General features: G+C 48.2%; 1 protein-coding gene across 7 annotated transcripts in view; it reads right to left on the reverse strand.

Moving 5' to 3' along the window:
- Nucleotides 1–13,049, reverse strand: part of NPAS2 (neuronal PAS domain protein 2) — a 156,630-nt gene extending 143,581 nt beyond the window's left edge. For all 7 annotated transcript variants that reach the window (XM_045981207.1, XM_045981205.1, XM_045981204.1 and 4 more), the window contains exon 1: nucleotides 12,751–13,049. The gene's annotated coding sequence lies outside the window, so the exon portion shown is untranslated. The remainder of the gene's footprint in view (nucleotides 1–12,750) is intronic.
- Nucleotides 13,050–17,308: the final 4,259 nt, after the last annotated feature.

A 17,308-nucleotide genomic window follows, 5' to 3' on the forward strand; every position in this document is an offset into this window, starting at 1 on the left:
TCCTGTCAGAGAGCAGCCTTGCCCAACACGGAGCGAGATAAGACGATGGGGCGTGGGGGGAGCTGGCTGTTTGGACTGCAGTGTTCCCTCCCAGGATTTCTGGGCGCTGAGTGCGGGGCTAGGGCCAGGGGGAGCCTCATTCTTGCCGTGGGGCTGGATTCCAGCCTCAGAGGCAACATGCTCCAGTCTCAGCAGAGAAAAGGGAAGCCCTGAACCTTCTGGAATGGGTCAGCGGGCCTGCCTGGCTGCAGGAGCTGCGAGTTCTGGGAGCCGGGAAAGGCCGCTTGGCTTTCGGAGCCTCTCATGTTCATCTGGAAAACATGAGCCAAGCTGTTCTGGATGGACACTGAGGTCCTGTCTTCCTCTGTTCTGCTACTGTAATAAGTTAACACAGACCGAGTGGCTTGAACAACAGACATTTATTTTTCATGGTTCCGGAGGGGGGAAGTCAGAGAACAGGGTGCCGGCACCATTGGTCCCGGTGAGGGTCTTCTTCCTCGTTGCAGATGGGGGAATTTTCTTGTGTCCTCACATGACAGAAACAGGGCGTGCTAGCTCTCTGTCCTCTTCTCCTAAGGACACTACTCCTACCCATGAGGACTCCACCCTCATGACCTAATCACCTCCCAAAGGCCCGACCTCTTAATACCATCATGTTAGGATCAGGGAATTTTAGGGGGACACAAACAGTCCATTGTAGATCCTTTCCTTCTATTGCAAAAGCAACTTATTAGCCAGAATCAGGGTGTGGGAGTGTGAGTGTGTGTGTGTGTCCAATCCAAAGAGTAAACTCCTGTTTCCGCTGAAAGACAGCTGTTTCTTGTTCCTTAGGGGACCACGACATAGGAGGAAAGTAACAGGATCCTTCCAGGGCGGCGAGAGCTGAGCCCTAATTCTGCAGGCCAACCCTCGTTAGAAAAAACAAGAGGTCATAAGAAATAGCACATGTCACACTTATCGTGGTGGGAGGCCCCGCACACCAGAATCCACAGGAATACGCAAGGTCTATTTGATTTAGACTGAATTTTCAGATACAAAAGGTTATCAGGCTACTTTGTTCTCAAAAATGGCAAAAGCTTTTGAAAGCAAAGTGTGCAACCCCCAGCATCTGCCAAGTGTTTGGCTTCTATAGTCTGAGTATTTCACTTTTTCCCATGACGTTAGCTTTCAAGAGAACACTGGGATATATTGTGTCTTTAATTGCTAGCGTGTACCTTGTCGGAAAAAAAGCAAGCACTTCATTCAAAAAGAAATCACCTTGAGGCTGGCATTTATTGGTGGAAATGGTGTGTGTGGGGAGTCTGAGGGAAGAGCTAGTCCCAGCAGCGAGTGATAAAAATAGCACCACTACTTTTCGCTGTAATGGACATTCTCTTGTTTTTCACTGTTTAGTATTAACACCTCCCTTTGGCAGATGAAGAGACTCAATTTTGGGGTGTCTGTGACTTGCCAAGGTCACTTGGCCATGGTGACCATGGCAGGGAGCCACGGCTTCCTGCTCCAGGCCACAAGCTGTCTTCATCAAGCCATTTAAGATGCTGCCCGCCCCTATGGGGATGGCCACTCACACGCTGTGCTTTAAGGTCAGGTCATGGGTCAACGCTGCCGCTGCTGAGGAAAAGGCTGAGTGTTTTTATAGGTAGCTTGTGTAAACAATATATACAAGAGCTGTCAAACACAAGCTGCTAGAAAACACAAACAGAGCCTCAAGTCAGTTCATCCTAATGCACAAACAGTAGCACAGACAGGAATGAGACTCTGTGGCTTCACAGAGCTACGTACTTGGGACACACGGCAAGACAGAAACAGGAGACTTCACACGGACGGGTTAAACCGCGGGCCACACGGAACAGCTATAGCTCCCGCAAACATGGCACTACCTCACAGACACCGGAATACAAAAGGAACTGTTCTCCTTTTAAAATTTTAAATTAAAAAAATTTTTAGATTAAAATTTACAATTTTTAAAATTGGGGCCCCTACGTGGCTCAGTGGGTTAAAGTCTCTGCCTTCGGCTCAGGTCATGATCCCAGGGTCGTGGGATCAAGCCCCACATTGGGCTCTCTGCTCAGCGGGAAGTCTGCTTCCCTTCCTCTCTCTCTCTCTCTCTGCTGCCTCTCTGCCTGCTTGTGATCTCTGTTAAACAAATAAATAAAATCTTTTAAAAAAGTTTTTTTTAATTTAAAATTCAAATTAAAAATTTTTTTTAATCTTAAAATTAAAAATTAAGCATGATCTCAGGGTACCCTGCTCAGCAGACAGTCTGCTTCTCCCTCTCCCTCTCCTCTCTGCTTGTGCTCTTTCTCACACACACATGCTCTCTATCTCAAATAAACAAACAAAATCTTTTTTAAAAAATTAAAATAAATAAAATTAAAGCACAATGTCTCCTTCATTAGGCACGGCCACTCTCTCCTGGGTCTTTGCCTGCAAGGGGCCAGTACAGGTCTCTGCAACAGGTTAGCTACAATAGTCCTGTTGTAGGCTTAGAGACTGCCACCAGCCCACTCACCGAGAGATAAAAGAGAGAAGAAACCCACTGGACAGTTGGAAGGGTCACAGACTCCTCCTGCCGCATCACTCCACATGCCCCAGAGAGCAAGAGTCCACATGTGTGTGGCACAAATGGGAGCCAGCCCCACCCCATCCCCGGCCGCTCAGCACGGTTGCTTCGGAGGCACACTGGGACACTGGGGAATGAATGGCACCCCCAGAGCTGTGTGGCCCCTGTAGTGGGGCCCTGGTTGAGGAGAAGCAAACAACTATCAGGACAGAAACAGCCAGGAAACGTCCCAGGTGAGTGTCTGGAGCAGGTTTCTAGAGAACTCATGGGCCAAGAGTCCTGGAGGAGCTGTCCCCAAGTGGGGAGGCAGACCCAAGACGCTCTGAGGCCCTGCGGAGGGAGCGGGGCGCCATCCCGTTTCCTTAGACACTGTTGAGTGGGTCCCATCTGTTGTGGGGCAGCCCGGAACAGGTATGGTGTGTACCTGTACACACACCTGGGCGCCAGCCTCACAGGAGGTGCAAGGGGTACTGGGCGGGGGTGGGTGAGGGGGAGAGGAGGGCGGAGCTCACAGTCCCAGCCTGAGCTCAGCCTGGCTGTGAGAATAACACACACACATATGGACGGGAGCAGTGATTCTGGTGGCTGTGTCCAAGCAAGAGCGGACCGACAGAGAGTGGCAGCTGGGGCCCCTGCCAGGCCAGCCCCTGTGGCTCCCTCGAGAGCAAGCGAGGGATGTAGGGCACCAGGAGCTAAGAGCCGGGTTGCGTGGTGGGGGTGGTGGTGAATGACAGCAAAGAAGGGGGAAGAAGGGGATGTATAATACAGGGGAGGGGACTGCTTTCATCAAGGCCGAGTATAACTCTAAATCAAGGGGTTCTGTGCTTCCCCAGATACAATCTCCAAAACTGGTGGTTTTCCTGATCAAACAAAAGTAAAGAAGTCCAAGGGTTTTCTATGAGCTGTGTCTCCCCCGCACCCCACCTGCAAACTCCCAGTTCCAGCTCCTTTGGTTGGTAAACCTGGTGGGTGGCCGTGAGCCATCAATTCCAGAAATGTTTCTGTGATAAGTGTGGCAAGTGTGACAAGTGCTCCCATGATCTCAGGACCAGCTGGAACAAGGTCACTAACCACTCAGGATGGAGACGGAGGCCAGGAGTGGAAGCATTGTGGGAAAGTCCCGGAAACAGCTCTGAGACAAGGAGCTTCCTTACCTCCAATGAAATCAGTTTGTCCTGAGCCATAAATCCAAGAGATGATTATCAACCAAGGGCTACATATGATTAGAAACAGAATCAAGTTCCCTAACTTGAGAGATCATAAAGCCTCTTCAAAACTATCATGCAACTCTGTTGTGCCTGCATCTCTCTGACAATCGCTGTGAAGGGAAAGGGAGGAGAAGCCATAAAAATAAAATTCTCCCTGACCATGAAAGCCTTGGTGAGCTCAACAACCATCTCTGTTTTGGCTCCTGAGATGAACTGAGAGGCCAGAGCTACACAGCGAACGTTCTGGGTAACAATCCTCGTGAAACGCCTGCTCCCACTCCAAACACACACACACACACACACACACACACACACACACACACACACACACACCACCCCCCACCCACCCCCCCAAACCTGGGGTTTTAAAGTTTTCCTCAGTTTCATTAGATCATGGTCTTCAGAAGAGCAGGCATCTTATGCAGTGACTGCAGGCTATGTCTTTCATAGATGGCACAGAGGAAAGTATTCATGGGGCAACCATGAAGTCTGGACGGGCAACCTCCTGTCCCCACCCACCCCCTTGGAACCACTTCGCCAGCTCCCCCTGCCCCCACTGTGTCAGCAGGCAGACTGAGCACACGCCCTGCGATGTGTACTTTACCTGATTGTAAAGCTAACTTGACCGGCTATCAGTGGCCAGGAAGGATTCAGGATCTCCCAAACATCCCTTACCCTTACAAAATGTAACAGCATAAAATCGGTTATCTAGTTCTGGACTGGAAAAAAAAAAAAATACTGGGCTTTTCTCAGCACTAACAACAAATCTGAATTTCACTGCAATGGGCTTCTAGTCAAACTACCCCAAGAGGACTGTAGGCCCACAGAGAGGACCAAAGATCAGGCCCCAGACTGGAAATGGAATTATCCCATTTCCAGGAACTTCCTGGAAACATTAGATTTCCTTCTCTGAATTGCAAAGACTACAACAAACTCACATGTCAGCTATGTGTCAGGCAATGCACAAAGTATTTTTTTTAAGATTACATTATTTATTTTTAAAAAGATTTTGTTGGGGTGCCTGGGTGGCTCAGTGGTTTAAAGCCTCTGCCTTCAGCTCAGGTCATGATCCCAGGGACTTGGCATCGAGACCCAAAGCATCCGGCTCTCTGCCCAGCAGGGAGCCTGCTTCCTCCTCTCTCTCTGCCTGCCTCTCTGCCTACTTATGATCTCTGTCAAATAAGTAAGTTAAAAAAAAAATCTTTAAAAGATTTTATTTATTTATTTGAGACAGAGAGAGGGAGACAGAGAGCACGAGCTAGAAGGGGAGGGAGAAGCAGGCTCCCCACTGAGCTGGGAACCTGACACAGGACTCGATCCTAGGACTCTGGGATCATGACCTGAGCTGAAGGCAGTAGCTTAACTGACTGAGCCACCCAGGCACCCCTAAAGATTTATTTATTTATTTTGGAGCGAGAAAGAAAGAGAGCATGAGCTGGAGGGGCAGAGGGAAAGAGAATCTTAAGAGGACTCCCTGCTGAGCCCAGAGCCTGATGCAGGGCTCGATCTTACCACCCTGAGATCACAGCCTGAGCTGAAACCAAGAGTTGGATGCTTAACCAGCTTTGCCACCCAAGCACCTCTCACAAAGTATTTCAGTGACTCCCATATATTCAGAGAATATATAGAGAATACTGTAAACCCTACAAGTCCCAGAAAGAGTAAAGCTTCTTTGAAACGGTTGGGGCAGCCTGCTGTGTGACTGGATGAGAAGAGTGTGGAAGGCCATGTCCTCAGAGTTTTCTTAGAAACAGATCACTGAAGGGGCATGTCTCCTAATACCATTTTCAGGACTCTTTTGAGATCATTGCAAGGTTGATGATGTCTGCTTAGTTTTCCAATACTCTCAACTTCAAATATTCTCTCTTGTGTCTTCACAAACCACTGGAACACTCCAAAAAGGATTATCATGAACTACCGTGCAGCCATTAAAACTATGTTTACCTGGAATATTTAATGACATGGGGAAATGCCTATGTTCAGATTACGGAGAACAATCAGAACAGAAAACTATAAATGGTGTGACATCGGGCATGTGAAAATGCATAAAAGAGATTCAGGAGACTGGTAAGGCACGGTGCTGGTTCAGACATGGGTGGGTGGGTGCGAAGGGGCACGGACACAGTGGTCAGAGTCATCCATTTCGCAGCATCTATCCATCCAACAGATGTGCCCCTTTACTCAGGAATCCCCTCCTAGTAATCCCTGACTTAGACGAATCTGGACCGAACCCGACGATATACAGATAAAGAAGCTAAGACAGCATAGATTATAATAGTAAGAACTGGAAACAGCACAATGGATGTTTAAAGTGGGTTAAATAAATTATACTTCCAAGTATGACTACATAGTCTTTAAAAAGAATGAAGTAGCTATAAGAAATAACCCTGAAAAAAAGTCGCTACGTAAAAATGCATGGTATAAGTTCTGTTAGTTTAAAAAGAAAACGGACAAATATGGGTATATAATGCGCGGGAAAATGACTAGCGGACTACACCCCGACGGTTCATCTCCTGAGAAGCGTGGAAAGCTATGGGGTATGTCGGTTAGGATGCTTTTGGCTACAGTGAGCACAAAGCCAACCTGACCTGTTATCAGTGGCCTGGAAGGATTCAGGATCTCCCAAACGTCCCAAAGCGGAGACTCTTTGCGGGCGAATTCGGAAGATCAAGGGCACTATGGAGGCCAGTTCTTCACCTTTGCATTCTCTGGCAGGCCAGCTGGGACCTGGGCTAGGCTGCTCTGGTGGCTGAGGGCTGCCCCACTTATAGGCATTGTGTGGCCAGAAGAAGAAAAGGGCGGCTTCCCCCCACTCATCTCATTGGAAGGACCAGGGAAGCTTCCGAGTGACCCACCCTCATGCTTTATTGGCCAAGATGAAGTCCACGTGCTCACGCTGAGCCAATCACTGGCAAGGACTGCAGGCCCACCAGCGCAGCCTTGGCCAATCAGGATTCACCCCTGAGACATGTGGGGGAGCATGATAGATACTGCAGCCAAACGAGGGTTCTGCCAGGCACAAAAAGGGGAACAACTCTTGTAGGGCACAGACTGTGAAGGGGAGCTTTTTACTAGAGGTGGTCCTAGATTATTTGAAACTTTTACGAGATGACATATATTTAAATATTTTATTTATTTATTTATTTATTTATTTATTTTCTTTGAGAAGGGGAGCATGACGGGGGGGGGGGGGGGACAGAATCCCTGCTGAGCTGAGCCAACTTGGGGCTTAGTGGGATCCCAGGACCCCAAGATCATGACCTGAGCAGAAGTCAGTAGCTTTACTGACTGAGCCAGCCAGGTGCCCTGAGATTATATTATATTTTTAAAAAATCTAACATTAAAAAAAATTGAATGCATTGATCTAAGACCAAAAGGAAAATCACCTTGAGATTGCAGGTGATCTTCATGATCTTTACTTTTTTCTGTTTTCCAAAAATTACATATACTTTTATAACAGAAATATAATAATTTAAAAGATGTTCTCCTGTTCTCCGTAGTTTGACTTTGAAGGGGCCCAAATATCCTTTGTGAAATTGTACAGTGCCATTTTTGGGTTTGGGAGAGGGAAGAATGAGGCTGCTCAGCTCTGTCATTTGCCTTTCTTTAGATGGGCTTGGCTCTACTAGATGTCTGGATGACTCTCAAAGACCCAGGAACAAAATCCTCCCGGCCTTCCGCAAGGCAGCCATCCACAAAGCTGGGTCCCTGGCTTCCCCACTTCCCACCCTCTGGTCATGCCACTGCTCTGACCTCCATTCTGGGTGCTCTCATGCTTGTTGCCCTCTTTCCCTCCCTTGTTACCCCTCCACTTCCCAAGGACTTCCTGCCTTGGCTCCAATCTTTCCTCTACTTTTCCTTCCCCCACGTATCAAACAGCCCTTGGCATTCCCTTACAACTTTGGTTTTCAAGGTTTATTTTAGGCAGGGAGGCATGGAGTGGGAATGGTAGCAGTAAAATCTCCTTTGCAAATAATAAATGGAACTCTAATATGTGTGTGTGTGTGTATATATTTCATATCTCTACATATCTAATATCTATATCTAGCATATACACATATATATGTGTGTGTGTGTGTTTGTGTCCATATATACACATACACGGAAGTAGAGCAAAGCTGAAACATTTTGAGGGTCATCCAGATTCCCAGATTATCCCTCCTAAGATCAGGATGACAGAGACCACTGCCTTAGAACATCCATCTTTCCCAGACATCAGGAGGAAACAATCAGCTCAGAGCATAAAGTATAAAACGTCTGCCTGATGAATTCTGACACACCCTGCACTAATTTCAGGTAACTCATCAAATTGAAAAGGATTGGCTGATGGCTTAATCCTTCCTTAAAAGTGCCTTGCCAGGGAAGGTACCAATGTCCCTCAAAGAGGAAAGGTAATTGCCCTTCCCTCTGAACCATATTTTGAAGGAGTGACTGACTACAGGAACACCAGTTTGTTTGTTTGTTTGTTTGTTTGTTTAATTTATTTGAGATAGAGAGAAAATGAGCACAAGCAGGGATGGGGCAGGGCCCAGAGGGAGAGGAAAAGCTGAACAGGGAGCCTGGCTGAGCAGGGAGCCTGATGTGGGGATCGATCCCAGGACCCTGGGATTATGACCCATGTGGAAGGCCAACACTTAACCAACTGGGCCATCTAGTGCCACTGCCCCCCACCAGTTGGTCTTGATCAACACAGCCTCAGGTAAATTTACTGCTAGAAGGGTATCACCACAGCTGACCAGAAGCCAGGGCTCTGAAGGAGAAGAGTGGAGATGTGCATGGAAATTCCGTTTTGGAATTTCTGGAAAATTCCGTTTTGTACCTGATGAACTTCCATAGCTGCCCACCCTCTAGCCCTAGCCTGGTTCTCTACTGCTCATGCTCAGTTTGTTGGTTAAAAAATTGATTCTCTAATTGGTGAGCTACGTGGAGAATATTTTAGGAATCTCTTCTTCCTCTTGCCTACCAGCCTCCTCTTCCTCACGGACAAGAATACAATCACTTTTGTTATGCCTAGCATGTGTCCTTTACTGGTAATCCTACCAACATGACAGGGAAGCAATATTCCCACTATTTTTCTGACCAGGATACTGAGGCTCAGAGAGGTTAAAAAAGTTGCTTCAAGTCACACAGTAGCTGAGCAGGGTAACTGTAGCTACCTCAGGTCTAACTGATTTCAAGATCTGCATTTTATTTTCTGCCAGATCACAGAGCTTTCGATGCAAAGATGACTCATTAGAGGTCAAGGTCAGCAATGTGGAAGCCCTACCAGAAAATCTCCTTTCCTGGGCCCTTCTCTGGTCTAGGACCTCATTTTCAGTCTAGAAAGAATCTCTCTCTCTTTCTTATCTCATCAGCTCTTTGGGGGCAGAGAGGACTCATGTTCTTTATTTTTCTATCACCTGGGCCTACTACACAGTAGGCACTCAGTAAACATAGGCTGAATTGCATTAAGTGTGTTCCAGAACTTTGCTGGTGTTTCACAGCATCAGGAGCACATGGTAGCTTGTGAGAAATGCAGAATCTTGGGTCCCAACCCAGACGTGCTGAGCCAGCATGTACATTTAACAAGATCCCCAGGAAATCACATGCACTGTGAAGTTTGAGACATGACGTTTGGCACCTTCCACCTGTTTTAACACTGTTTTTCTCCCACCACTGTAGAAGTGAAGCTCTTTCCTTTCTATTCTACATCATCAAATGGAAACCACACATTATTTTATGACCCACAGAAGTTCAGGTAATCTTTGAGGGAACTTTACCTAAGAAAGGACACTTCACTTACAATGCCAAGTCATCCCCAATGTCAAAGAATTCAGCAGGCAACAGTAGTGCCTTAGCTAATGACTGCATTTAGAAATTCTTTTTAACAAAGGTCCACATTTAGTATATGTGCTGCCGAAGCGAGCACCAAAGGTCCACATTTAATAAGTGTTTATTTAGTGTTCCATGGTACTATTAATCATCAGATTTAAACTTGAGTTACTCATAGTTAAGTACTCCATTAGCATTCACAAACTTCTAACCTTTACATAACTCGCATCAACAATTCAGCTCATTTCCTACACCTCTTTATTGAGCATCTATTGTGAACAAGGCCTCATAGGGATGAGACTTGGTGGGCAATACGAATGTGGCTGTCCCTGACCTCCCATCTTTGCTACAAATAGAATGAACATCAGGAACATGCTAATTAAACATTTGTGTAAGCAAATAATGCATCAAGTATCATTTCCACTATTTAAATGTGAAACTCAATTAGATGCTTCTATGATGCAGCCAATTAAACCGTTGGCGTAAAGCAGCCAAGAATACTGAGTCACTGGGCTATTTTCAACACCTTGTAATTTGACCTCTCATGGGAAAGAAATGTCACCGCTTACATGGGATCAGCATGGGACAATCAGTGTCCGGATCACAATGGAAAAACTGACTTTTTCATGTGAAGAACAAGATACCTACTTGTTTGAAAAATGAGGAAAAAGAACTTAGCCCTTTGGGTTCTTAAGGGTCAAAAGCAAGACTTCAAAAAAATTAACATATTCAGATGATTATATAAAAAGTATATGCATGCAGTATTATTTTAATCTGAACAAATCACTAATTTTGAATTTGTAACCAGAAATCAAGGGGCAGGATGAAGAGCCAGCTATAAAAATCACCAAGACTTAAGAGAGATGGTTCAAAAAATAAGATAAATTCAACTTAATAATGACGTACATCATATGATGTGGGTTTTTTTAAACCATTTTCATTATTTTTACCATTTTCATTATTTTTATCATTTTCATTAGACACCCAGAAACAGTAAAAAGGACCCAAACTCTTAAAAGACCAAACGTGCTTAAAAACAACTGTTATTTTCTACATAGAGATGAGTTCTTTAGTCATCATCTGAACACTCTCATCATATCAGGGAATTTTTTTTCATCATACTAATTAGTAAAGCCTCACTTCGTTCTTTTCTTGGCACATTTAACTCTTTAGGGGGTAACGTTTTATTAATAACATATTTCCTCCAGAATGAAGTCCCTTCTCTCACCTCCCCAGGAGTCATTTGGGGGAATAGTAAGAATAAAACCAATTCTATGGTCACGCACAGTGGGACAGATCAGCAAATAAATAGAGACATCAATTTCCCAGAAGAAAATGGCTAAAAGCAGCACATTTACAATTCTTCTACGCCACAATCCCCATCTCTCTGGGAGATGGAAGACAAGTATTGAATGTCTTTATGTTGCACACTTTATTTTTAACTAAATGTTTAAGACTGCTGAGAAATGCCAATACTTCTACAGGTCCTGGTTTAGCTGCACAATGAAACAGAGATTTTAAAAATGTATTATTTTTGCTTTTGCAAAAATAGTGATCCCAGTCAGAATATTACCTTTAAACATGATATTTATTGGGGGGTTATTTTGGGAATTTTTAAAAAGATTTTATTTTGAGAGAGAGAGAAGAGACAGAAGGAGCGGGGAGGGAGAGGAAGAAGCAGACCCCCCCCCCCCCCAGTGAGCCCAACACCAGGCTCAATCCCAGGACCCCGAGATCATGACCTGAGCTGAAGGCAGATGCTTAAGTGCCTGAGCCACCGGGAGGCCCCCATCTAATGGGTTATTTTTGCCAGACTTTCCCTTTAAGGAAATCTTTGTGACAGAAAGACCTAGTAGTTGCCTTTGAATTTCAAACTGTCACTTCCCACCTAAGAAGGGCAGCTCTGCTTTAATGCAAGCCATAGTTAGTTGGTCAATTCACTAGTTAGGTACTAAGTCAGTGTTAGATAGAGGTGTGGACAGAGCTACACCTTGCCAGGAACAGCTTTCCAGCTAATTATCTGGAAAGTCCAAACAGGGAAAACCCTCCTATTAAGGAAAAGAAGATTTGGGTTCTAAATGATCACACATGACCAGTTCGTTTCTGCTAATTGAGTTAATAACTACTCAAATATTTTATGTGTAAAGAAACAGGCCAGCCAATTTAATGAATTTGGGGCAGTATAATAAAGCAGCAGGTATTATCGACAAACAGGTGGGGCTCTCCCCTCTCGGACCCCCTCCTGAACACCTGTTGAATCCCGGGTCTTTTAACTTTCTGAACTAAAGCTTCCCGGATACAACCGTGGTAGTTTTTAGACTTTCTGGAAGTGCGTGTGTATTTTTAAGGCTTCCATCTTGCTTAATCTACAAAACTGGTTACTAATTATTTATGAATCACAGGGCTGAAAACAAACTTTCTTACCTTGAGCAGTTAAGGAGTGGCAGGCAGAGGAGCGGGGTTAGTTTTTAATTTAGCCCCCTGGCACCTGTCCCTACCCCCGGGTAAACGACCCTGCGCCGCTCTACAGAAAGGTCAAAGGTGCATCTCCCTCCTCCGCCCGGGGAGGGGGCACACCTCCTATCAAAACAACACGCAGGCATCCAACCTGGGGAGCCGCGGCAAGGCGAAGCGAAGAGCCAGTTCAGGGGGTAGACTGGGTACCCAGTCGGGCCCGGAACCAAACCCGACCTAGGGACCCCGAGAGATCGCGGGCCGGGGGCGCGCACGCCGCACTCCCTAGGGCTCCCCGGCTCCCCACTCTTCGCAAAGGAGAGCGGTGGGGCTCAGAGAGGCTACAGGGCAACCCTCCAGGCTGCTACCAGGACACGGCCCCTACCCACCCCGACGGTACCCTCTGATCTCCCCGGAATCCTGAGGTTCGGGGTGCCTGGTTCTCCGCTTCCTACGGCGAGACGCACACGGAGCACACCAACCCGGCAGCCGCTGCAGTCCCGCAAGACGCGGCGTCCCGGGCGGCGGGACCCGGGGTGGGGGTGAGGCCCCACCATCCTGCGCCCCTGACCCCGCACCGCGCAGCCCCGTGCCTGAACGCCCCTTTCGGCCCCGCGCGTCCACAGCGCCGGCTAGCAGGTGACCGAGTCCCGCGACCCAGTGCGCACGGACTCCCATCGCGGGCCCCCTGCATCCCCGGGCGCGGCCCCTTACCTCGTAACTGGCCGGGACGACCCCGCGGGGCCGGGCGCTGACTGGGCCGGGGAGACGCGCCTCCCGCCGCCGCCGCCGCTGGGAGCCGAGGCGGCGAGCGGGCGCGGCGAGCTCCTCCCGGGCGGCGGCGGGAGGCGCTGCTCTCGCTGCCGCCGCCGCCGCCGCCGCCGCCACCGCGGCTGCGGATCTCCGAGCTCCGCGGCCGCTGCTTCCCGGCCGCCGCCGCGCGGGTCCCTCGGCTCCTGCGGGAGGCCGGCTGCTCGCGCGGCAAACTCTTCCGCACGCAGAGCCGGCGGGGAGAGCCGCGGTCTCTTCCTCCTCCCCCTCCCTCCTCCCTCCTCCCACCTCCTGCCTCCTCCTCCTCCCTCGCCTCCTCCTCCTTCCCTCCGCTCCTGCTGCCGGGTCTCTTCTGGTCGCGCGCCGGGCCTTGGCCCCAGCCCAGCCGGGGACTCGCATCCTGAGACCCCCGGACCCCCAGTTCCTCTGGGCGGCGTAGACACACGCGCGCCCGAGGCCGTCGCCGCCTCTGCGGGGCTGCCAGGGACGCGCGGCGGAGTCCGGCCCGGGGCGCCGGGTCGGGACTGGGCGCGGGGTGGGGGTGTGTGCTTAGAGGTAAACTGGCTGAGAGGGGAGGTAGGCGGACACGGGGCTGCCAGCTGAAGTCCGGTGAAAGTTGTCGCCGGGGGTCGCAAGGAATCTTCCTCCCCTGCTTTGTGCAGACACCCTCGCCGTGCCTGCTGCCACCCCGCTGTCCCGTGCGTTGGGGGGTGAGGGGGACGAGCGCTCGACTCTCGTCCCCTCCACGCCGTCCTAGCGGGGAGGGTCTGAGCGTGGAGCCAGAGGCCGGGCACTGGGCGAGTCTCAGCGCTCGGACCACGGTGATTTCTCAAAGAGCGGTGGCGGCCGGGCGGGGAGGGAGGGGGCAGTTGGGACCCTGGGGTTGGGGGAGAAAGCTGGAGAGCGCTGTTCCGGGGAGGACCGCAGCGCCTGCCGGGGAGGAATAATCGGTGTTGCTTCCAAGGCGAACATAGCCCGTCCGGAAAATGGGTCAAGGATGGAAAGGAACGGGCTATTTGACCCCTCACCACCCCACATACACACCCAGGCAGAAGCATGTGGGGAGGGGGGCTGAAGCCAAGAGCGCGCCCTCCGAGCTCTGGTCTACCTCTCCCTCCCCTCCCCTGCTGCCCTCCTCTCCTTTTGCACCAGTGCAGGAAATGTTCCACTGACCTACATATTTTTCCAAACATACGTGACCTTTTTTTTTTTTTTTTCCCTCTGTGGGAGGAGACAGGCGAGAATCCAAGAAAAGGAGAAGCTGGAGCGGCGCGCGCGCGAGCAAACAGGGAGGCTTTCACCAAGGCTCCCGCAGCAAACACCAAACCAAGACAGATGCACAGAAATAGTCCCCGGGAGCCAGAGGAGCCCTGGTTTGATATTCTGCGGGGCTCCGAGACAGCGGCGGGTGAAAAGGGGAGATCTGTGTCCCGCAACAGTGACCGGGTTCCCCTGGGCTCACCGGCCTCCCTCTACCTCGTGTAGGCGCCTGGGGAGAAGCCCAAAGGAGGGGAGAGGTCCCTACCCGGGGAGGTCATCTCTTCCCTAGCATCACTTAAGTACAGCCCCTGGCACCGCGCTATGCCGTGCTATGTCCCTCGGTCCCTCGAACATTCCAGCAAGTAGCCCTGGAAAGGAAGGCGCCCTGGCCAGTCTTTTTCTATCATATTCGGCTTTGTGGCCAGAATGAATCTCCCAGGGCACTTCCTCTGAACACCAGTCGGGCCACTGTGCTGGGGTTCGCTGCCCACTCAGTTCCAGGGCCCTTGCGCAAGTTCAAGATGGGCCCTCTCCCGCGCAGACCAGACCAACAGCGCCTTATTTGGGCATGCAACCCCACACCGTCAATTAGATCAAAACGCTCACACAGAGCTCTTTTTTCCCCCCTTGTAAAGTAGGTCATTCTCTTTATTTCCCACTTGTATTATTTTTGTCTAATTCTCCTCCTGAAAAATAATCAGCTGCAAGGAACTTTGAGCATCCTATGAAAGCCGTTATTCTTAGGCTTGCTTCTGACTTGGAGGGCTTTTCAAAGAGGAGGAGGCATTGGCACATTATGGTTTTAAAGTCCCTCCCTTTCCAAAAGGAAAAAAAAAAAAAATATATATATATATATATATATATATATATATTTTTTTTTTTTTTGTTTGTTTTGTTTTTCTTCAGGCAAGTAGGTTTTGCCCTGCCCTTAAAGCATGGTCCTAATACCTACTAAAAGATAAAGCTATGTGCTTTTAACCTGAGTCACCTCCCTTCCTTTCCTGCCTTGAAAGAGATGCCAACTCCTTCCTCCTCCCTTTTAGGAGCTAGCTGAACAATCCTTAAATGATCTTTTAGGAAACAAATGACCTATAGTAACAATGTATCAAATAATTCTGCAGTGCAACAAATGTTTTTGTAACTGTTTTTCCCTATTGCCCAGTAGGATATCCTACCAAATGTGTGGTTTCTATCTCTTAATAATGGAGATGATGTATATATAGTTGATGCTCTCACTCCAGACTCCATCTCTTCTCCTAGTGTTAATCCTACTGGGTAGGACATCTGTCTGACCAGAATGGGAAGTGGAGTCAGCAGCAGAGAACCCAATCAGGACTAGAGCACAAGCAGGGTCCTCAGAAGATTGTGCCCTGCCCCCAAAATGTAGAGTCAAAGAGGAAAGTTGACCTTCTGTTCATTCTACACATTTGACAGTTCAGTTCCTTTTACTGGCATTTGTTGACAGCTTTCATGAGTCAGGCTGGGCTTGGCCTCTGAGGGATCAGCAATTTCTTTCTTTTTTTTTTTTTATTTTATTTATTTATTTGACAGAGAGAGATCACAAGTAGGCAGAGAGGCAGGCAGAGAGAGTGAGAGGGAAGCAGGCTCCCTGCCAAGCAGAGAGCCCGATGTGGGATTCGATCCCGGGACCCTGAGATCATGACCCGAGCTGAAGGCAGCGGCTTAAACCACTGAGCCACCCAGGCGCCCCAAGGGATCAGAAATTTCTATACAAGAGGATTTACAGGGGCTCCTGAGTGGCTCAGTGGGTTAAGACCTCTGCCTTCGGCTCAGGTCATGGTCTCAGAGTCTTGGGATCGAGCCCCATCGGGCTCTCTGCTCAGCGGGGAGCCGCTTCCCCCTTTCTCTCTCTGCCTGCCTCCCTGCCTGCTTGTGATCTCTCTCTCTCTCTGTGTCAAATAAATAAATAAAATCTTAAAAAAGAAGAAGAAGAAGGATTTACAGCGTAAAGACAAGATAAAGATGAGGCCAAATAGGACTAGTGGCAGAGAACAAACTGACATGTGAGTTCAAAGGAAGGAAACAGGGTGGGCTTCTTGGAGGAGGTGACATTGACCCTAGGTTTTTTTTAATCAACTAGATAACAAAGTCAAAATAGATCATAATCTACACTTTACTCAAAATTGGCAGCATGGAGCAAAAGAACCATTTCAAAATTACATTGCCAGTTTAGGAAAATTCTCAAGTCTCATGTAGTTAGTTTTTTAAAAGAACACAGGTTTACTCATTGAATGCTGCAATAGAGTATCCAGGAACCTCAGATATTTTTCAAAGAATCAAAATTTATGGAGGAGAGGGTCAAATTTTTTCATTGCAATTATATCAGTCTTTGAAGATCAGGGAAACAATTCAGTTTTTGCAATCTAACTGGAAGGTTCTTTTCCATCACAAAAGTTGAATCTGTGTTCTATCCTAATTTAAAACATTTATCCAATTAAATTCTCAAAATACATACACTATAGGTGTCCATATGTGGTGCTACATACAGGCAAGAATGTGTGGGCTATTCCAATAATTACAGCTCTAGCTCAAGGCTTGGGACCCACGTAAGGTATGTACAGTCAGTAAATGAAACAGAAACCTTAGGGTAGACAACAAGGCCAGGGTTCTTTGCCAGATGACATCATCACAGTTTTTCTGAATAATCGTAAGATAAAGGGCCCCCCTTTTTTTTAAGATTTTATTTATTTATTTGTCAGAGAGAGAGAGAACACAAGTAGGTGGAGAGGCAGGCGAAAGCAGAGAGAGAAGCAGGCTCCCTGCCGAGCAAGGAGCCCGATGTGGGACTCGATCCCATGACCCAGGGATCAGGACCTGAGCCGAAGGCAGCGGCCTAACAAACTGAGCCACCCAGGCATCCCAGGCCTTTTTTCCTTTTTAAAATGAATGTCCAGAAACCCCTTTATGGATTCTGAACTCTGAGTAGCAGTTTTCATTTTCCAAAGAAGAAGAAAAACAAAACACAATACCAGGCATCGTTAGGTAGGGTAACGTCATGTTAGGGAAGAGCCTTGCTGCAACGGAGACAGAAGGGCAAGTGGGGTCACTATGAAGACGAAGAAGAGACCTCATAGCACAGTAACCAGAGACTGAATGACTTAGAGGCCAGGACTTCTGGGCACTTATAGAAGGAAGATTCAAGAATGTCCACCTTGTGATTGAAATAATCAAGGTGAGAATTTGAACACTTTGGTTCTGCAGAAGCTTTGCAGGGTGAAAG

This window comes from Meles meles, chromosome 16 (assembly GCF_922984935.1).
Source record: "Meles meles chromosome 16, mMelMel3.1 paternal haplotype, whole genome shotgun sequence".
Classification (NCBI taxonomy): domain Eukaryota; kingdom Metazoa; phylum Chordata; class Mammalia; order Carnivora; family Mustelidae; genus Meles; species Meles meles.